Source organism: Podarcis raffonei, chromosome 11 (assembly GCF_027172205.1).
Source record: "Podarcis raffonei isolate rPodRaf1 chromosome 11, rPodRaf1.pri, whole genome shotgun sequence".
Classification (NCBI taxonomy): domain Eukaryota; kingdom Metazoa; phylum Chordata; class Lepidosauria; order Squamata; family Lacertidae; genus Podarcis; species Podarcis raffonei.
This window is the reverse complement of record NC_070612.1, coordinates 53,265,990-53,284,851: the sequence shown is the minus strand read 5'-3', so window position 1 is coordinate 53,284,851 and position 18,862 is coordinate 53,265,990. Positions and strand designations below refer to the sequence as shown.

At 44.0% G+C, this 18,862-nt stretch overlaps 1 protein-coding gene across 9 annotated transcripts in view; it reads right to left on the bottom strand.

Annotated features, from left to right (window-relative positions):
• Nucleotides 1–18,862, bottom strand: part of SEMA4D (semaphorin 4D) — a 136,766-nt gene that overhangs the window by 86,251 nt on the left and 31,653 nt on the right. Inside the window, exon 3 of one of the 9 annotated variants that reach the window (XM_053409091.1) lies at nucleotides 12,467–12,608. The exons of the other annotated variants lie outside the window; for them this stretch is intronic. The gene's annotated coding sequence lies outside the window, so the exon portion shown is untranslated. The remainder of the gene's footprint in view (nucleotides 1–12,466; nucleotides 12,609–18,862) is intronic. 9 annotated transcript variants of the gene reach the window in all.

Genomic DNA, 18,862 nt, shown 5'->3' with positions numbered 1-18,862 from the left:
GTTTTGCTGACACACCAGCATTGTTCTCATCTCAAGGGAATAAATCTGTGCACCGCAGTCCACTGATTATATATTAGCGCTGATTATGTTTATTCAATGCCTTGGAAAAGGAATACACCAAAATAGATATCAAAGCAAACATAAACACTTTAAAACATTTTATCTTTTTAAAAATTGCAGTTTTAAAAGACCTAACGCTAGAAAAGATGACAGACGCTGGCAGTCTACGCGTCCAAAGATATCTGGGTGATGATGGGGTCATTTTGTAATAATGGGGTCAGTGGTATAGCCGTCCAACACAAGGTCATTTTCCTTTCTCCGAACGTAGAGTTTATCGATTGTAATTAAGCACAGCCTCCTGCAGCAAGAGTAGCTCATGTGGCGTCTGGGTCAAAAGAGTTTATGGAATTCGTTGCATATGCACAGTACAATTCTACCCTTTCAATAGCAGGCACCAAAATATTGCTTTCTATACTGCTCCCACCACAACCCTCCCCCCCCCCCGGTTGCAGAAGCATATAAATTGTGGGTTTCTCGACTGGGGTTAAAATAAATATTCTTATTACAGAAAGGTTACGCACCAATGTAGGCACTGCACTTAACTAATTTTAGGGCTGAACAAGACATAGCATAAGCAGTGGTGGCAAGTGAAACAGTTTGGTGTGCCACAATTAGCACCATCTATTGCACACAGTTGCTGAGTGGACACTTAGCCCTGCGCAGGCTGCTGATTTCAGCAGGGCAACTACCCATTCGGCAACCAGGAACTGCTATGTTGTCGGCTGCTGTGCTTCTGCGCGGCCACCTCCTGATGCCAAAAGCTAAGAGCGGGAATACACTCTCCTCACTCAAGTGCCACACATCAGCTACTGGCGAGCCACTGAACTGGCTATTTCTGTGAGCAGGATCTCCCATGGGTAGCTAGCTTTGCTGTTGTTTTTACTAGCTATTATCCCCAGGCAGCCACCTTGAAGAATGAAGAGGTGCCACTCTGGCAACCCTTTCCCCAGTCGAAATTGTCCCAAGCTTTTTATGAGCTCTGCAAGGGGGGAAAGACAGGTTTCTCCCTCTGTAACGAACCACCTCTGCAAGGGGAAACGGTAAAAGCCACTGTAACTAACTTTGGGGAGGGATTTTGGAATGGGAAAAGGACAAAAGACTAATTATCCTCTTCCCAAGTACAAACTTTCTCTATCTCCATGGGCTCACTAATTAGTTTAATCCACACAGAAAATCCTGAATGTACATCTCCTGTGTCCCATATGGGTGGGCTCTTAAAGCTTAATCCTGTCATATTTACTTGGAAAAAATTCCCATATGCGACATTTGCACCTAAGCCATGGTTAGTTACCCAGGGCAGGTTTGGACATTCAAACTATGGCTTGCTTTTCTGCTACAAACCACAATTTGAAACAGTGATTGGTCGTTAGCTTACAAATTTGCTTTAGCTATGGTTTGGCGTGGGACGCAGGTGGCGCTGTGGGTTAAACCACAGAGCCTAGGGCTTGCCGATCAGAAGGCCGGTAGTTCAAATCCCTGCGACGGGGTGAGCTCCCGTTGCTTGGTCCCATCTCCTGCCAACCTAGCAGTTCAAAAGCACGAAGTGGAAGTAGATAAATAGGTACCGCTCCAGCGGGAAGGTAAACGGTGTTTCCGTGCACTGCTCTGGTTCACCAGAAGCGGCTTAGTCATGCTGGCCCCATGACCCGGAAGCTGTATGCCGGCTCCCTTGGCCAATAAAGCGAGATGAGTGCCGCAACCCCAGAGTCGGCCATGACTGGACCTAATGGTCAGGGGCCCCTTTACCCTTTACCTATGGTTTGTCATTTGAGCATCCTGGCTTAATTCTGGTTTGTTCGGTGTCCCTTCTCAAACCACAAAGGCATGAGGTAAATGCGACTAGAAATCTTCTCCTCAGGCTTTCTTCCCCAACTTTTGCTGGTGCTTTTCCAGAAGCAGTCCTCTCTTCTCCTTCTGCCTAGCGATAAACTACTTTCTCCACTTCTTCCTGGCCAGGTCACATCACACCAACCCACCCAGCTTTGTGGCTGCTTTGTGAAAGAAAATTTTAAAGGGACATCTTTTTAATTAACTTACATCTATTCAGTACTGCATGCTGAAAGCGCAGAATGTATAGGTTACCACTCCAGAGCAGTGTGCTGCATAGCAAAACAATGGGAATTTTATGTGGGGTGTTATGTAGGTCATGACCTGTTCTTGCTTACTAGCCGGTCTCTGGGGAATAATTTGGTAAAACTGGTTTTTCTGGAGGCTTGGAGCTAATTGGTGATGGATATCCCTCAAGGCTGGTGAGGGATGTTTTGAGAGTCCATGGGGGAAAGTATGATTATTAGGCCTGGGTGATATATCGATATATCACACAGGACCAGTATGAGAAGCAGACTGCAATGCAATTTTCACTCGGCAGTAAGGTAAAGGTAAAAGAACCCTGGTTAGTTAAGTAAAGTCAAAGGAAACTATGGGGTTGCGGCGCTCATCTCGCTTTACAGGCAAAGCAGACAGCTTTCCAGGTCTTTCGTCTAGCGAGTTTTCCGTCTTGTGAGGCATTCATCTTGCGGGGCACTACTGTACCTATTTATCTACTTGCACTGGTGTGCTTTTGGACTGCTAGGTTGGCAGGAGCTGGGACAGAGCAATGGGAGCTCACTCCATCGCGGGGATTCGAACTGCCAATCTTCTGATTGGGAAGCCCAAGAGGTTTGGTGGTTTAGACCACATCTCCAGCTGTGTCCTCAATAAACAAGCACACAATCACTGATGGGTCCACCTGCCATTGTGAGGCTCAAAGCAATGAAGATGATGCCTCCCCAGCTGTTGCCATTGGCTGTGGGTTTCTTGTGATGTCACAAAAGCACTTGGCAACTGAGTGGATATAAGGGCAGGCCAAGGGGAAAGCCCTTTTCTATTTCCAGCAGGACACACCTGGCAACGGATGTGACATTCAGTACTGCCCAGGTTTCTTCCGCTTGGAGGAGGCAAAGTGGTGAATGGAAGGAGGCAATCCTCTGGCAGTGGGATGCTAGGGACTGATAATAAGGCAAGTTTGCTTGCTTGAAGGCTGCTGGTATCTGTGATTAGAAGCTAGTGGACGTCTCATGATGGACCTAAGAGAAGCTGGCAGATGTTGGTGAAAACATTATCTGTAGAGCTCATCTCAGACTACAGCAAGCAGATGAAGGGTAAAGGTAAAGGTAAAGGACCCCTGCGCAGTTAAGTCCAGTCAAAGGCAACTATGGGGTTGCAGCGCTCATCTTGCTTCAGGCTGAGGGAGTGTTTGCCCACAGACAGCTTTCCCGATCATGTGGCCAGCATGACTAAACCACTTCTGGCGCAACAGGACACCGTGACGGAAACCAGAGCACACAGAAATGCCGTTTATATTCCCAGTGCAGTGGTACCTAATTATCTACATGCACTGGCATGCTTTCGAACTGCTAGGTTGGCAGGAGCTGGGACAGAGCAACAGGAGCTCACCCCATCACAGGGATTCGAACCGCCAACCTTCTGATCAGCAAGCCCAAGAGGCTCAGTGGTTTAGACCACAGCACCACCTGTGTCCCCTTAGGAGTGCCTTTAAATGGTCCCTGCTCTTCCTTGTGAATTTGGCTTCATGGCTTTGCCTGCCTTGCACCTGAAGCCAAGTTCAAAATTAGCCAGGCACCAGGCGCATTTTACACCTGGCTTTTGACCACTTGTGAGCAAGTGAGGATGCCTGGGCACCAGGATGGGACCTGACATCTCCACCATCTGGGGCTCAGCGGATCTCAACAATTTTTCACACACTAATACACCATTCTGTAGAATTCTATCCATTATATTTTATCTGCACAATCGTAATGGATTTCTGGACCCATAATGCTTTTTCTGTGCAGCTTGAGCAGGAGCAGTCACCATTAAGAAAAAGAGGAATAGGCCAATATACCGTATTTTTTGCTCTATAAGACTCACTTTTTCCCTCCTAAAAAGTAAGGGGAAATGTGTGTGCGTCTTATGGAGCTAATGCAGGCTGCGCAGCTATCCCAGAAGCCAGAACAGCAAGAGGGATTGCTGCTTTCACTGCACAGCAATCCCTCTTGCTATTCTGGCTTCTGAGATTCAGAATATTTTTTTTCTTGTTTTCCTCCTCCAAAAACTAGGTGCGCCTTGTGGTCTGGTGCGTCTTATAGAGCGAAAAATACGGTATATGGGAACTGTCCCTGAATTGAGTGGCCTTTCTTCTTTAAGGTTTTCAAAACCCTTAACCTAGCTCGAGGTTGTCATCTGAACTACCCAGATGTTTAGCTGAGAATCAATCACAGTCAGTCCATCATTTGAAAAATAAGACTTTAGAGCCATCTTACCCAAAAATGGCAACTAGACATTCCATTTTGATGACTACAACCTTGATTTAAGGAGCCATTTGGCTCCTTATATACCTGCATTTCTCATATATCTGCATTTCTAACACTGAGAAGGACAGGACATGGTTTAGACTTTTCCATGCAAAGAGCCAAACTGGAAGGTCTGGGAGGTGTAAGTAGCCCCCCAGGGGCCCAAGGTTCCCCATCAACAATAAACTCAGTAGCCATCAACCTGTTCAGAATTGGGATCCTATCTTTAACTCGAACATGCACTTTAGGACCTACTCCTGAATGATTTGTTACTATACATTTTTATGGTGCTAGCACTGCTAAACAGTGAGGCCAGCAGCACAGCTGAAAACCATTGATCTGACTTGCCATCAACTCCTGCTTCCTTGGAGGTGGAGAAGACAATACAAGTCACTTCCTCCCAATCATTTCATCCTCTCCATGGAAGGAATGTTCCTGAGTGAATCGTCTGCAGCACAATAAACACCGCCAGATCAGTAATTGAAGTTTAACGGCAATGCACATAATAGAAGCAAGGGAAAGGAATAAGTATATTCACGGTGCTCTTGTTGGCACTTGCAACCAGCAAATCCACAAAACTGCAAGCAGTACGTTCCAACACACAACACACAGCTCCCAGGCTTTTCAGCAGAAATTCAAAACAATTGGGAAAACAGAGAAGCTGTTCCTTGGCAAATTATCCAGGGATAAGGAGCCAAAAATAAATCTGTCAGAATGCATTATCTCCTTTCACACTGCACAACCCGTGTGCATCAGTGCAATGGAAGAAAGAGGCTCCACTCTTCCCAATTTTGCATTCTAAGCCACAAGTCACTCACGGTCATCACTCTTCTTCTCTGAATGCTGCCCTCGTTCTCTTCCAATACACCAACTTTTTTTTTTAAACTACTGTTGTATGGGCAGACACACATGCACAAGTATGCTTGGCACTGGTCAGTTTTCACCACAGAGCCAAGGCAAAACTGGAGTGACGGACAGCCCTGAGCTTCTGGGTTTATTTATTTGGCACATTACACAAAGGCTTCAGAGCAACCTACAGTGTAATTAAAAGCATAAGCAGGTAAAAAATACATTATAATACCAGCACACTCACACAATCACACATACAATTTATAAATAACAGGAAAAGCCAGCTGTTTGTAAAGCGTGGAATATTTGGCTGGAGTTGTTCACCCTTCGCACAGTGGCGCTCAATCTATGACCAGCCTACAACACTGGAATCCCACTAAAGTTGTGCATCTTTTGCATTTGTTTGTGGATGGGTGCTAGAGTCACATTTCAAGTTTCAGAAACGAAAGTCCTGAAATGTTTCTGCTGGGCATGCCCCGCTTTCTATTCCTTTTTTCTAGCAGCCTTCCAGAGAAACAAGAGAATGAAGAGCAAGACATAGAATTGCTTGGCTAAAGAAGCTACAAAGATAGCTTTCGGTTTTCCTTCTCCGGACACATGAACTAAAGCTATAAATAAATAAATACGGAGGAGGAAGATGGCAGAGGTTCTTAAGGTCAGGTTGTCCGAAGAACCTGCTTCCTGTAAGCAGCAAAACATTAAGGATATTGATTTTGTTTAATTAAAGCAAATTAACAGTTAAGTGATAGCGAAAGTTAATTGCTCCTTAAAAGCCATTCATGTTTCTCTTGATTTAAATGAAAGCTGCCTTTGTATGAACAAGGAAGATTAATTTTCCACCCTTGACAAAAGCATTACTAGAATAAGAGAAAGGCAGAACAGAAATTCAATTCATTCCGTCTTTTTTGGGTACATTAATAATTTCCTTTGACATTTCCTGTTGCCGCTTTTCCACATGTACTTGCATTTTCAGAATTATATAGATATCTCCCCCCCCCATTAAAAAAAGCTCTATTATCCAAACAAAATGCAACAGCACTTTCAAGAAGATAAACCTGACCTACACACACCTTGAAAGGTAAGGGGAATCTGCTTCAGAAAAGGAACCTTAAATTCTTCTTATTATTTCTTGAGGGGAAGCATGCAAGTTGATTCCTAAAGGGAGTCAGCCATCTTACTCCACCACAACGCTGCTCTTCCTAAGCCTACTTGAAGCTCAGTGGTACGCTATTTGAAGGAGCACCAACAAATTCAGGAGGAACTGTAGTGATGTGCAGTTTGAATTCCAGTTCTATACACTGTATAGAAGAGGAGGAACATCAGCAAAACATGCCCTATTTAGATGTTTGAATGCTAAATAATTCAATCCTATACCCACTTAATCTGGGAATAAACAATACGAAATATGATTGCTTCTATACAAAGGTATGGTTAATAAATGGGGTCTATAATGATCCCTGAAGTTCTTTTTTCTGTAAATTCAAAACCTCCTGGAAGTACAGAAGTGAAAGTTGGAGGGGAGCAACATTTTACTCCCCCCATCCCACTATTTTTAAGTGGGAAAGAGACTGGAATTTTTTAATTTAAAGAAACGTATGCCATATTTTTCTTCTTTGGAATGGTGAGTTGAAGTACAGTTGTAAAATATACTGCCGCAAACAAATTACACTGCTGCAGAACTGCTAGCTAAAAACATTAGAGGCACTAATGTCAATATTGATAATACTGAGGCTGCAGTTATCTGGATTACTGAACAGGCAACACCAGTGGGATCCAATTAGGAGCCTGCTAAGCACATCGCTCCCACAGAATAGTGGCAAGGACCTTGTACAATACAAGCTCAGGGCCTCTGCTTCTCATCCGCTTCCTAGGCATACATTTGCTCAAATTGAATGCTTTAAAATACACACAGCTACAGAACACAATTTAAGAGCTGAGCATCTTCTTTTTATTCATGGAAACCTTCCATTTCTATTTATGATCAAACCATGTTGTTGTTTAGTCATTTAGTCATGTCCGACTCTTTGTGACCCCATGGACCAGAGCACACCAGGCACTCCTGTCTTCCACTGCCTCCCGCAGTTTGGTCAAACTCATGCTGGTAGCTTCGAGAACACTGTCCAACCATCTCATCCTCTGTCGTCCCCTTCTCCTTGTGCCCTCCATCTTTCCCAACATCAGGGTCTTTTCCAGGGAGTCTTCTCTTCTCATGAGGTGGCCAAAGTATTGTAAACTGGGTTGAATCTCTATCTACAAAGCAGGGTTGTTTGCCAGTTCCATATCATGGCTTCTACTTCAGAAATCAAACCACAGTTTCTGTCCAGATGTCAAGAGGAAACTGTGCTTGAAGAAAGCCTGGAAATTTCCTAAGAAGCCCCAGAGCATATCTGTTCCTATTTTGCAATACAGTGGTACCTCGGTTTACAAACTTAATCCATTCCGGAAGTCCGTTCTTAAACCGAAACCGTTGTTAAACCGAGGTGCGCTTTCCCTAATGAGGCCTCCCACTGCCGGTGCCCTTCTACCATTCATATTCCCTTCTTAGACTGAGGCAAAGTTCGCAAACCGGGACACTACTTCTGGTTTTGCGGAGTTCGTAAACCGAATAGTTTCATAAACAGGGCTGTTCTTAAACTGAGGTACCACTGTATGTCCAAATATAAAATTGGGTGTTAGTGTGTGTATCTGAGAATATGAATATAGGGTGGGTAAATGAAAGTAGGAACCAGAGCGTTCCTTGCTTGTTGCTGTTGTATAGTCGTATGCCTGCAGTGGGAAAGGTAAGATGTCTTGCACATTGGAGAGAGACTCAAACCTGCAATCGCCCAGGTGTGTCTGTCATTGCATTAATAGAGCGTATCACAGGGCTCCTCTGGCTGTCTCTACGTTAGGGATACTTCCTTACAAGTCATTATCATTGGTCCATCTAGTTCAGTATTGTCTACTCTGACTGGCAATAGCTCTCCAGGGTTTCAGGCAACATGATCTCTTGAGTTTTGGGGGCATGGCAATGTAACCAACAAACAAATCCCTCAGCCTGTGCACGTTGATTCCCTTTGTGGTAGCAGGGAATGAAGATGTCCTTTTCTACACAAAATAAGTAAACTATATCATACTTATACAGTTCATCATACTGATTTATGATACATTTATTTCTGTGGGTCTGCTCCGAGCATGAGTTGAGCTGGATGCAAATAATAATAATAAGAATAAGAATAAGAATAAGAATAAGAATAAGAATAGATTATTTATACCCCACCCATCTGGCTGAGTTTCCCCAACCACTCTGGGCGGCTTCCAATCAAGTGTTAAAACAATACAATCAAGTATTAAAAACAATACAGCATTAAATATTAAAAACTTCCCTAAACAGGGCTGCCTTACCTTCTTGTAAGAATACTTGAGCAAAATCAAGAACGAACATGCAAGTCCACACTGTCTTGGTGGTGGTTACAGTTATTTTTTTAGGACAGGGGTGGGAAACCTTTCTGGTCTGGGTGGGGCATAATGTTAGCTCCCCCACCTCTCGCAGGAGAAATGTGACAGATGGATGGGCCTTTTTTGCCCTCAGGTGTCTTCAGAAACCTCTTTCAAAGCACTAACTTGCCCAGCGCTTTGAAAGGGGCTTGTGAAGACCCAACCACCAGCTGGTCGTCATTGTATGGTCTCAAGCATTGGGTATGTGGAGCGTGGACTGAGGAGGCCTGGCAGGCCATGGGCCAGAGGTTCTCCACCATGGTTTAGGTTATTATTCCTGAGACTCAAAACTACCAGCAAATTTCCTTTTTGTCCCCGTCCAAATGCTAGCTCTGAGAAGTTCATAGTGGTTCTGTATGGGGTGGATTTCATTCCAAAGCGCGGGGGGGGGGGGGAATCTCCTTGGCACAGAATCAAATACAAATTATCGGCCTCTGATGAGCCGCCACAAAACTGCAAGTTTGAACACTTTGAGCTTGCAATCTGATTTCTGCAAGTCTCAACATCATTCGTCTTTCAGACCTGGTTTTATCACACAGGTCACACACAACACTTCAAAGTTCAAAATGTTGCACCGTCACATATTCAGCCTTAAGAGCGTTAATTTTTCCCCCTCCAGACATTTCTCACTGCATATAGTCAAGCCTCATCATGTCCAAAAACAGCCTCTCCCCACAAAATAGGATGAAAACGATGTTCTAGCAATGCCCTTTGCACTACACTGCAATTCAGAGTGTTTAACCCACTGGTGCTTGTCTGGTCTTATGTACGTCAGAAATCCAAACCAAAAATTTGAGGGTTATCCCACTTATTTGCCAAGGGACCACAACATGATAGCTAGGCACATTCAAAAGATTCTTTGAATCTACTATCACGCCTCTTAAAGCAAAAATATAGCCAAGGAGTTAGACTACTCAGATGGTTGTACAGTAATAAAAGAATGAGCATGTAACACAACCAAAGATTTCTGCGGCATGTTAAAGGCTAACACATTTATTATGGCACAAACCTTGCAAGGAACAGTCTGGGAGTTGCTTTCAATTTGACATAGATGCTTGTACGTGACAAGAGTTCACACCACAACGGACACATGATTGCCACCTTAAATACATTTTTCTACTGCGACGCAACCACAGGAATCTGGTGTGTAAAATGGGAGGTTGTGTCATCAGAAGTCATGGGAGGGTTTCGCCTAACGCAGGGGTCAGCAAACTTTTTCAGCAGGGGGCCAGTCCACTGTCCCTCAGACCTTGCGGGGGGCCGGACTATGTTTTGAAGGAAAAAAATGAATGAATTCCTATGCCTCACAAATAACCCAGAGATGCATTTTAAATAAAAGCACACACTCTACTCATGTAAAAACACCAGGCAGGCCCCACAAATAACCCAGAGATGCATTTTAAATAAAAGGACACATTCTACTCACGTGAAAACACGTTGATTCCTGGACCGTCTGCGGGTCGGATTTAGAAGGCGATTGGGCCGGATCCAGTCCCTGGGCCTTAGTTTGTCTACCCATGGCTTAATGAGTCCCATTGGCAAAAGCCCCCAACAAGGTCTTCTGTGTGCACAATGATGCCCCTGAAATGGGGATCAGGGGTTCTGCGAGAACCCTCAGAACAGGAGAGAGGGGCCGTTTCATCTGGCAAACCAAAATGCTTGTGCCGATTTAACCATCAACATAGCAGGGCAATGTATTCCTCCCCGTATCTTTTCAGCTGTGTCCCAGGCAGGCAATGAGTGGACAAGGGAAATGGCATTTCACTGAGACCATGGTCTATTTAGCTCAGCACTGACAATACTGAACGGCAGTGACTCTCTGAAATTTCGGGCAGGATTCTCTCCCAGCCCTACCTAGGGATGCCAGGAATTGAACCTTGTGATTCAACGCTCAATGAAACAGTTCTTAAGCACGACCATGCCATTCTGATCATATGCCTGTTTGACCCTTTACCAGTGTAAATTTGCAAAGTGGGGCCGTGCAGTTGATTCATCATCTCAGTCAGGAAACTTGACAGGCAGAAACAGCACATAGCTTCTTACTGGCATGTCGGGTGGACTGACTAACTCCAGGTGTTTTAAGTTCAGACTAGCTGTCAGAGTAGCGAAATGTGACTCATTCAGATATAGTGTTTACTAATCACCTAAATCACTGCAGACGTCTGCATGGATATCTGAAAATGGTTATCCATTAGGCATGAACAGTGGTACCTTGGATGTCGAACAGAATCCGTTCCGGAAGTCCGTTCGACTTCCAAAACATTTGGAAACCAAGGTGCTGCTTCCGATTGGCTGCAGGAAGCTCCTGCAGCCAATCAGAAGCCATGGAAGTCGCGTCGGACATTCGGGTTCCAAAGAACGTTCGAAAACCGGAGCAATCACATCTAGTTTTCGATTGTTTGGGAGCTAAAACATCCGACTCCCAAGGCGTTTGAAAACCAATATACAACTGTACTGCTAATAGAAGACTGAGGAAGGCCAAAAGGTTGTGAAATATTAAAGCCACCCACTTTGAACTACTGCATTTGGAAGCCCACAATGGAGATGAAATGATGATTTTTCAAAATGCCTCAAGACCTGCTTGCATTAACGTATTGTATATTTCCCAGCACCATTTGTGCAAAGATTACAGACTTTTAAAGAAACTAGGTCGTAATCCTTTGAGGTTATAGCTGAGGAATTTTATTTTCTATCTATTCTTAGGGGAGAAAGGTGAGGGGAATCCCCCCCTCCTACCTTTCATTTCGACATTATTTCCCACAAGACAAGGCTAATGCATAACAAAATGTATCAGGACTCACCCCCCCCCCAACTCTGACAACACTTGCATGTTCCTCTGACAGAAAGGGGGGGGGGCGGGAACCCGAATAAGCAATTTGACCTGAGCAATTAAGCTCATTTCTTTTGTGAAACTTATAATGAAATGGATGGAATTTCCTTTTCAATACAGCTGCCTGTTCTAGTAATTGTCAAGGTAAATTGCACAGAAATACCTAATTTATTCACAAAAAGCTGCTGTGAAAGGGGATACTTTAGAGTATAAATGTCTCCTGGGGTTCACCACTTAAGATTTAAAGTGCCGAAGTATTTCTTGTTCATGAGATGTAACACCACAGGGCATTTTTATGGTAACTGGGAAAGGAATCATCCCAACTCTGTAATTTATCAGCAATAGTTTTGCTGTACATAGGAATTTGTGGCCATTTCACTTATGAAATGAGGTTTGTAGCATCTAATTTTTAGTTATAAATATTAATAAGGTTTTTTAAAAAGGAATTTCCATTTCTGAAAGCCAAGTCTTTATAAAATATCCTTTGGTCTATTTGTGTGGCTCAAAATCTGACTAAAAATTATGCTAAACTGCTCCAATCTCAATGTTTTAACTGTTTAAAGATTGGTTATGCAAAAGGAGAGAAAAAAGGAATTTTAAAAATGGGTCAAGTGAGGGCTTTCTGAATCCAAATGAAACAGCTGCTTATTTCCCAGCAATTTTAGATTGTGTATCAAATCCGTTTTACACATACCTTGCAAATATTGTACCGCAATGTCCAAAGAGGCAATGACAAGCTTTGCACATAGTCAGGATGTTTTGTGCAAAAGATTCCACGGGACTAATTTATTTCTCAAGGCAGAAAGTAGCCCTGCAATGGTTTGTGTGTCACGAGCAAGTATTAGCATACAGGAGAGCTCTCGGGGTCTCAGAAGAGAAAGCAGCGGCTAGGAAAAAGCAAGCTAAATAATGCAAAAACCTTCAGCGAGAGAGAGAACGTGTCGGGCCTTGGCAAAGCTCCAAGATGATGCACAACTGGAAGTCCAGTTCTAGTGCCAAGTTGCAAACAGACATGAGACAGGTAACGTTCTTCGAAGGCAGGCAGGTGAGGTGGTCAAGGGCTGGAGAAATTAAACGCAACATTGGAAGCTGCCTTGTCAGACCAATGGACCATCTTGCATTACTGTCCACAATGCCTGGAAGCAGCTCGGTGGCATTCAGACAGGGGTCCTTCCCAGTCCTACAGGGAGATGCCAGGAACGGACTCTGGAAGCGCCTGCATACTCTACCACTGAACTACAGAAGGCAAGATCACCTGCTGCAGGGTGAGGCCAGGTCTGTGTGGCTACAGTTCGAGACAAGGCGCTCTGAACGACAAACGGGACTTGGATGCTAACCGTCATACAAGCTCTGGACTGTCTCAACCAACTTCTGAGATCAATATTCAGGTTGCGGTGTGTGTTGGCTGCCTACAAGATGCCCTTGCTCTACAGAGGTGTAATCTGCAAGGTTTGTGGAGCAAGCATTAACATCAAGTGTCACAGAAAATAAGGGAATATAAGAAGTGTCCTCATATCAAGTCAGAACAATGGTCCATCTACCTCAGTACAGTGGTACCTTGGTTTGCAACCGTTTTGGATTACAACCACATCAAACCCTGAAGTGTGTGTCCCTTTTTTTTGGATTAAAGGTAAAGGTAAAGGGACCCCTGACTATTAGGTCCAGTCGTGGACGACTCTGGGGTTGCGGCGCTCATCTCGCTTTATTGGCCAAGGGAGCTGGCGTACAGCTTCCGGGTCATGTGGCCAGAATGACTAAGCCACTTCTGGCGAACCAGAGCAGCGCACGGAAACGCCGTTTACCTTCCCGCTGGAGCCGTACCTATTTATCTACTTGCACTTTGATGTGCTTTCGAACTGCTAGGTTGGCAGGAGCAGGGACCAAGCAACGGGAGCTCACCCCGTCGCGGGGATTCGAACCGCCGACCTTCTGATCGGCAAGTCCTAGGCTCTGTGGTTTAACTCACAGCGCCACCCGCGTCCCTTTTTTTGGGATTACAACCCCCCTTTTTAAAAAAAATACAACCATTTTCTTTTCTTTCTGGAGGTCCCACTGGCAAAAGCGCGTCTTGGGTTACAACCTGTTTTGGTTTACAACCGGACCTCCAGAACGGATTATGGTTGTAAACCAAGGTATCACTGTATTTTCTTCAATGATTGGCAGCAGCTCTCCAGGAACTGATCCTGACACCTTCTGCATGCAAAACAGATGCTCTACTATTGACCTACAGCCCTTCCTCACTGGAGACTCTCTGCTTGATGCAGTGGTATGGGACCTCCTTCCAGCACCATATAGTATTGTTCCATCACAAAACTCTAAAACATTTTGTCAGAAGACTGGGAGAGGGAAAATGTAGCTGGTCAATTGATATAACTACGCAATGTTAGTGCAAACAGGAGACATCCACTGTAGACATCTAGGCAAGTCCTAGATCTTCCTGCAAAAACTATCATTCTCTAAGGTCTTCGCCCAAAATGGAGACCACTGTGGGCTTGTGCTAAAAGCTGTGGATCTGGCAGGCCTTTAAAGACTCCTTTAAGAGTGATCTGCACTATCCCCCTTGGCCACGGCTGCCAGAAGAAGCCGCTACACCAGCACTGAAGCAAGTCCCACATGCAACACAATGATATACAGCATTTCGCCAGCATTGAGACTCAACCCAGTGTGTTGCAAAAGCAGAGCATCGCCACATGTTCAAATCTTGGGCCAGTCACTATCTCTTAGCCCAACCTACCTCACAGGATTGTTTTCAGGATAAATGGGGAGGGGAAGACTAAGTTTCTTGGAGGAAAAGCGGGATATAAATGTATGTGTGTATAAAATAAATATATAAATCTTTTAGAATACATTATTAGGGTTCTAAACATTTGACTGTTTTAGCTATGCAAAAGAGGGTTGTTTTTAAGTACTGTATTTCTTCTCCATAGTTCAAATATACAGTCCAACCTATTGCAAATTATAAGTTATTAAGCAACACAAAACATATTTCTTGGCGTAAAGAGGACTCGCTTTAACCGGTATTTTCCCACCTTCTGACGTAAATGACAAGCTTAAGTTCATTCTGGCATTGTTTTCCTATTTGATTAGCCATGCTAATTATGTCTCTGACTTTCTCTCTTTTTTGCCAGAATCATGAAACAATGGCAGACTTTTTAGAGAGTAAGAAGAAGCATTGTCTCAGCCTTGCATGCGCCAACAGAAAAAGTTGCGTGGCCCCGTAATTACTTTCAGAGATTTCCTATGAAAACCTACTACGCACATCCAGCGATACTCACATGAAGTGAGTGGGAAAGGATCACCTCACACAAATATCAGCCAAGTACGTTTCAAAAGGGCTGGTCAGGTGTTTCCATTCTGAAGATAAATTTAATGTGCTGATACCTGCAGTAAGTGTCAGCAAGACACTTAACCACACCGATTGTTTAACTTCAGAGCAACGTATGAGTGTGAATGGATTCCCCTGACCTTTGCAATATGTTCCCAAACTGAAAGGAAAGGCAGGTCGTTGTGTAAGGGAAATGTGGTGCCAGTTGCCATCTTACAGTGTAAATGTGGCAAATGCAATGAGGCCAAGACTTGCCACCAACCAGCCCCTTGCTCCCTTCAAACAATGGGTATAAGGCATGCACCGTTATTTGAGCGAAACAACCAAGAAGTTCTTACCTCTAAGAACCCCGTGGAACCCAAGAGCTGTTATATAACTGAAAGCTTACTCAAATCCAATTCCTGTGGCCCGCAGGGCACAGCAAGACGTTCGATGCTACTGGATGTTACCAGCGGTGACAAGTAGCTTAATTCTGCCTCATTTACAACCTGCACCACACATGGGGTGCAATGTGAGAATGCGCTCAACAATGAATGTGGAAAGCCTCTAGGCCAGACGGCACGTAGGCACCACATGAAAAAGCCATGCCACACTATCTCATCCACGGTCGGAAACTGCAGCAAACCCCACAATGAACTAGCAACCCCTGAAAATCAAGCAACGAAGGAAGAACAAGAAACCAATACAGTGCTACCTTGGTTCTCAAACTTAATCTGTTCCGGAAGTCTGTTCCAAAACCAAAGCGTTCCAAAACCAAAGCGCGCTTTCCCATAGAAGGTAATGCAAAATGGATTAACCCGTTCCAGACTTTTGAAAACAACCCCTAAAACAGAAATTTAACATGAATTTTACTATCGAATGAGACCATTGATCCATAAAATGAAAGCAATAAACAATGTACTGCAGTCACACAATCAATCAATCAGTAGCTGAACTGGGTTCCACACAGTCACAAAAACAAAAAAGGAACAGTCACAAAAACACAAAGTAAATAGCAAAAACAGACCTCAGTGTAACACTCAAATCGGAAGTGCGGCACTCAAATCGGAAGCATAACATTCAAAACGGAGCGGCTTCCGAAAAAAGTTCGCAAACTGAAGCACTTGCTTCCGGGTCTGCAGTGCTTGGGCTCCAAGTTGTTTGAATACCAAGGTGTTTGAGAACCAAGGTACCACTGTACAGTGGTACCTCGGGTTACATATGCTTCAGGTTACAAACTCTGCTAACCCATAAATATTACCTCAGGTTAAGAACTTTGCTTCAGGATGAGAACAGAAATTGTGCTCCGGCGGCGCGGCGACAGCAGGAGGCCCCATTAGCTAAAGTGGTGCTTCAGGTTAAGAACAGTTTCAGGTTAAGAACAGACCTCCGGAACGAATTAAGTACTTAACCCGAGGTACCACTGTATAGGATCAAACAAAATGCCTGCTAGTTTAAGAGAAGCCATCTACACAGGTCTGAACTTCTCATGTACAATCCTAAACAGAGTCACACCTATCTGCTAGACCAGGGATGGAAAACCTGAGGCATTCCGTATGCTATTGAGAGGGAAAGTCCAATGGTCAGGAATGATGAGAGTCTATGGTAGCATCTGGAGAGCCATCTGTTCCCCATTCCAGCACTAAACCCTTTTCCTTGGAAATAATCACAATTAACGTGCACAGGACTGTAGTGCCAATAAGTGTTATTTAAGAATGCACAAAGGGGACTTTCAGGATCACATTTTAACTGCAGTGCAATACATTTCTCTAACTACTAACTTAATTTAATATTTTCTGGAGAATGCCAGCTTTACATGAGATTAATCCCAAAGCTTTACCATAAAGAATAATCATTTCACAAGTAAGATGAATAATATAAGCTTTTCAGCAACAAAACTGCTGAGTATTAATTCCTATTGTTCAACAACAGCAGTAAACGGGAATATGACTAAACAAAGAAATGCCACTAGGATCTTAGAAATCCACTCCATATGAAATTAAGAACGCTGATCATGACCTTTTAAAATCCGTACGGGGAGAGGACAGCTGATGCCAGCAGGCTGACAGATAATTAGATTAAAAGGTTGCAAATTAAAAACAGACAAGTTCAACCTAGAGGGAAATTACACATTTTTTAAAACTGTTGAAAACCACTCTCCATTAGAACAGCAGGTCAGAGCTGCATGAGTTGAAGCTTTAAAGTGCTAGCTTCAGAAATTACTGACTGGAAAATTATAAAGGCTCTGTTACAACAGAATGTCAGTTTAAAAGGGATGTCAGCCTCAGATAAATATTAGAGCACCCTTTCTTTGTCTCCTATCTTGTACAAGTTATTGTACAGTTTAACCCCCTCCCCCTCTGCCAGTAAAAAAATCCACATTTCCTTTAGATACTGGAAGGGAACTGGGCAAGGGTTTTGCTCCCCCCCCCTTTATGGTTTTGGTGTTAAATGACCAATTGCCTCTGGCCCCCACACTCCCTCTGTCCCCACGCAGCACACAGATTTGCTCACCAAATTCCCATTTATCACAAACCAACATTTTGTCCTTACATTCAAATGAGCAAATGAGTTTGAGCTCACCCTCCAAGGCAGAATTGCAAGCACCATAAAAAAAACATGGTTTGGGATTCTGGTATGGATGGACCACAGTTTAATAATAATTCAGCTCTAAGGGCAAAGGCGCTAAACTTTTAGGGAGGAAAAGGTGTTAAAGGAACGTGTGAGCCCAGGGCTTTCTAACGTAACTTCAAATTATAGTCTGGTTTTATATGCATCACAAGCTTACACAGGATATGATCCAGCATTAGGGCACTGCCAGGTATCTTTAGAAAGGGAAATGAAAAATAATTTTTTGTTCAGCACTGGTAACGAATTGCAAAGGAATCCCTCCCACACTAAAATTGTGAGAAGCAAAGGCAACAGTGATAAGAATAGGAATGTGACGGTAATATTTGTCAAGCGTGAACATTACAAAGAAGCCTGAAGATGGCACGTGTCTTAATATATAGATTCCATTCTGAAGGTGCACTGTAAACTCTGCAGAGATTAAGAAAGGTGACTTGGTCTCAGTTATCCACCCTCTGGTAACCTCCAGGTTAAAAAGGTAAAAGGTAAAGGGACCCCTGACCATTAGGTCCAGTCACGGACGACTCTGGGGTTGCGGCGCTCATCTCACTTTATTGGCTGAGGGAGCCGGCGTACAGCTTCTGGGTCATGTGGCCAGCATGACTAAGCCGCTTCTGGCGAACCACCAGAGCGGTACCTATTTATCTACTTGCACTTTGACGTGCTTTCAAACTGCTAGGTTGGCAGGAGCAGGGACCGAGCAATGGGAGCTCACCCCGTCAAGGGGATTTGAACCGCCGACCTTCTGATAGTCAAGTCCTAGGCTCTGTGGTTTAACTCACAGCGCCACCCACAGGTTAGACTACTACAATATGTTACATGCAGTACTGCCTTGGAGATGTTGGTAATCTAGAAACTGCATTCAGTACTAATGGGGACTGCATGCTATGACCTGTAAAATTTAAACTACATTGCTTTCAAAGTGCTGGTTTTGATGTTTAAAGCCCTTCACAGCCTAGGACCAGGACAACTGAAGAACCACTTTTCCCCATATAGTCGTACCTTGGAAGTCGAACAGAATCCGTTCCAGAAGTCCGTTTGACTTCCAAAATGTTCAGAAACCAAAGCGCAGCTTCTGATTGGCTGCAGGAAGCTCCTGTGGCCAGTCGGAAGCCACATCGGACATTCGGCTTCCAAAAGAACGTTCGAAAACACAAACACTTCTGGGTTTCGATCGCTCGGGAGCCAATTTTGGTATGTCTGTATATACTTCCCTTCCATTAATATATTCTCTTCCTGCAGCTTTTCCTGCTGTCCAAGGTAAAGTTAGTGGCTACCCTGAGAAGTGAGGGACTTCTCAGTGGTAGCACCCCAGTGAGGTTCACCTAGCACCTGCTTTATTGCCCTCAGCACCAGGCAAACACATTATTTTAGATGCAATGT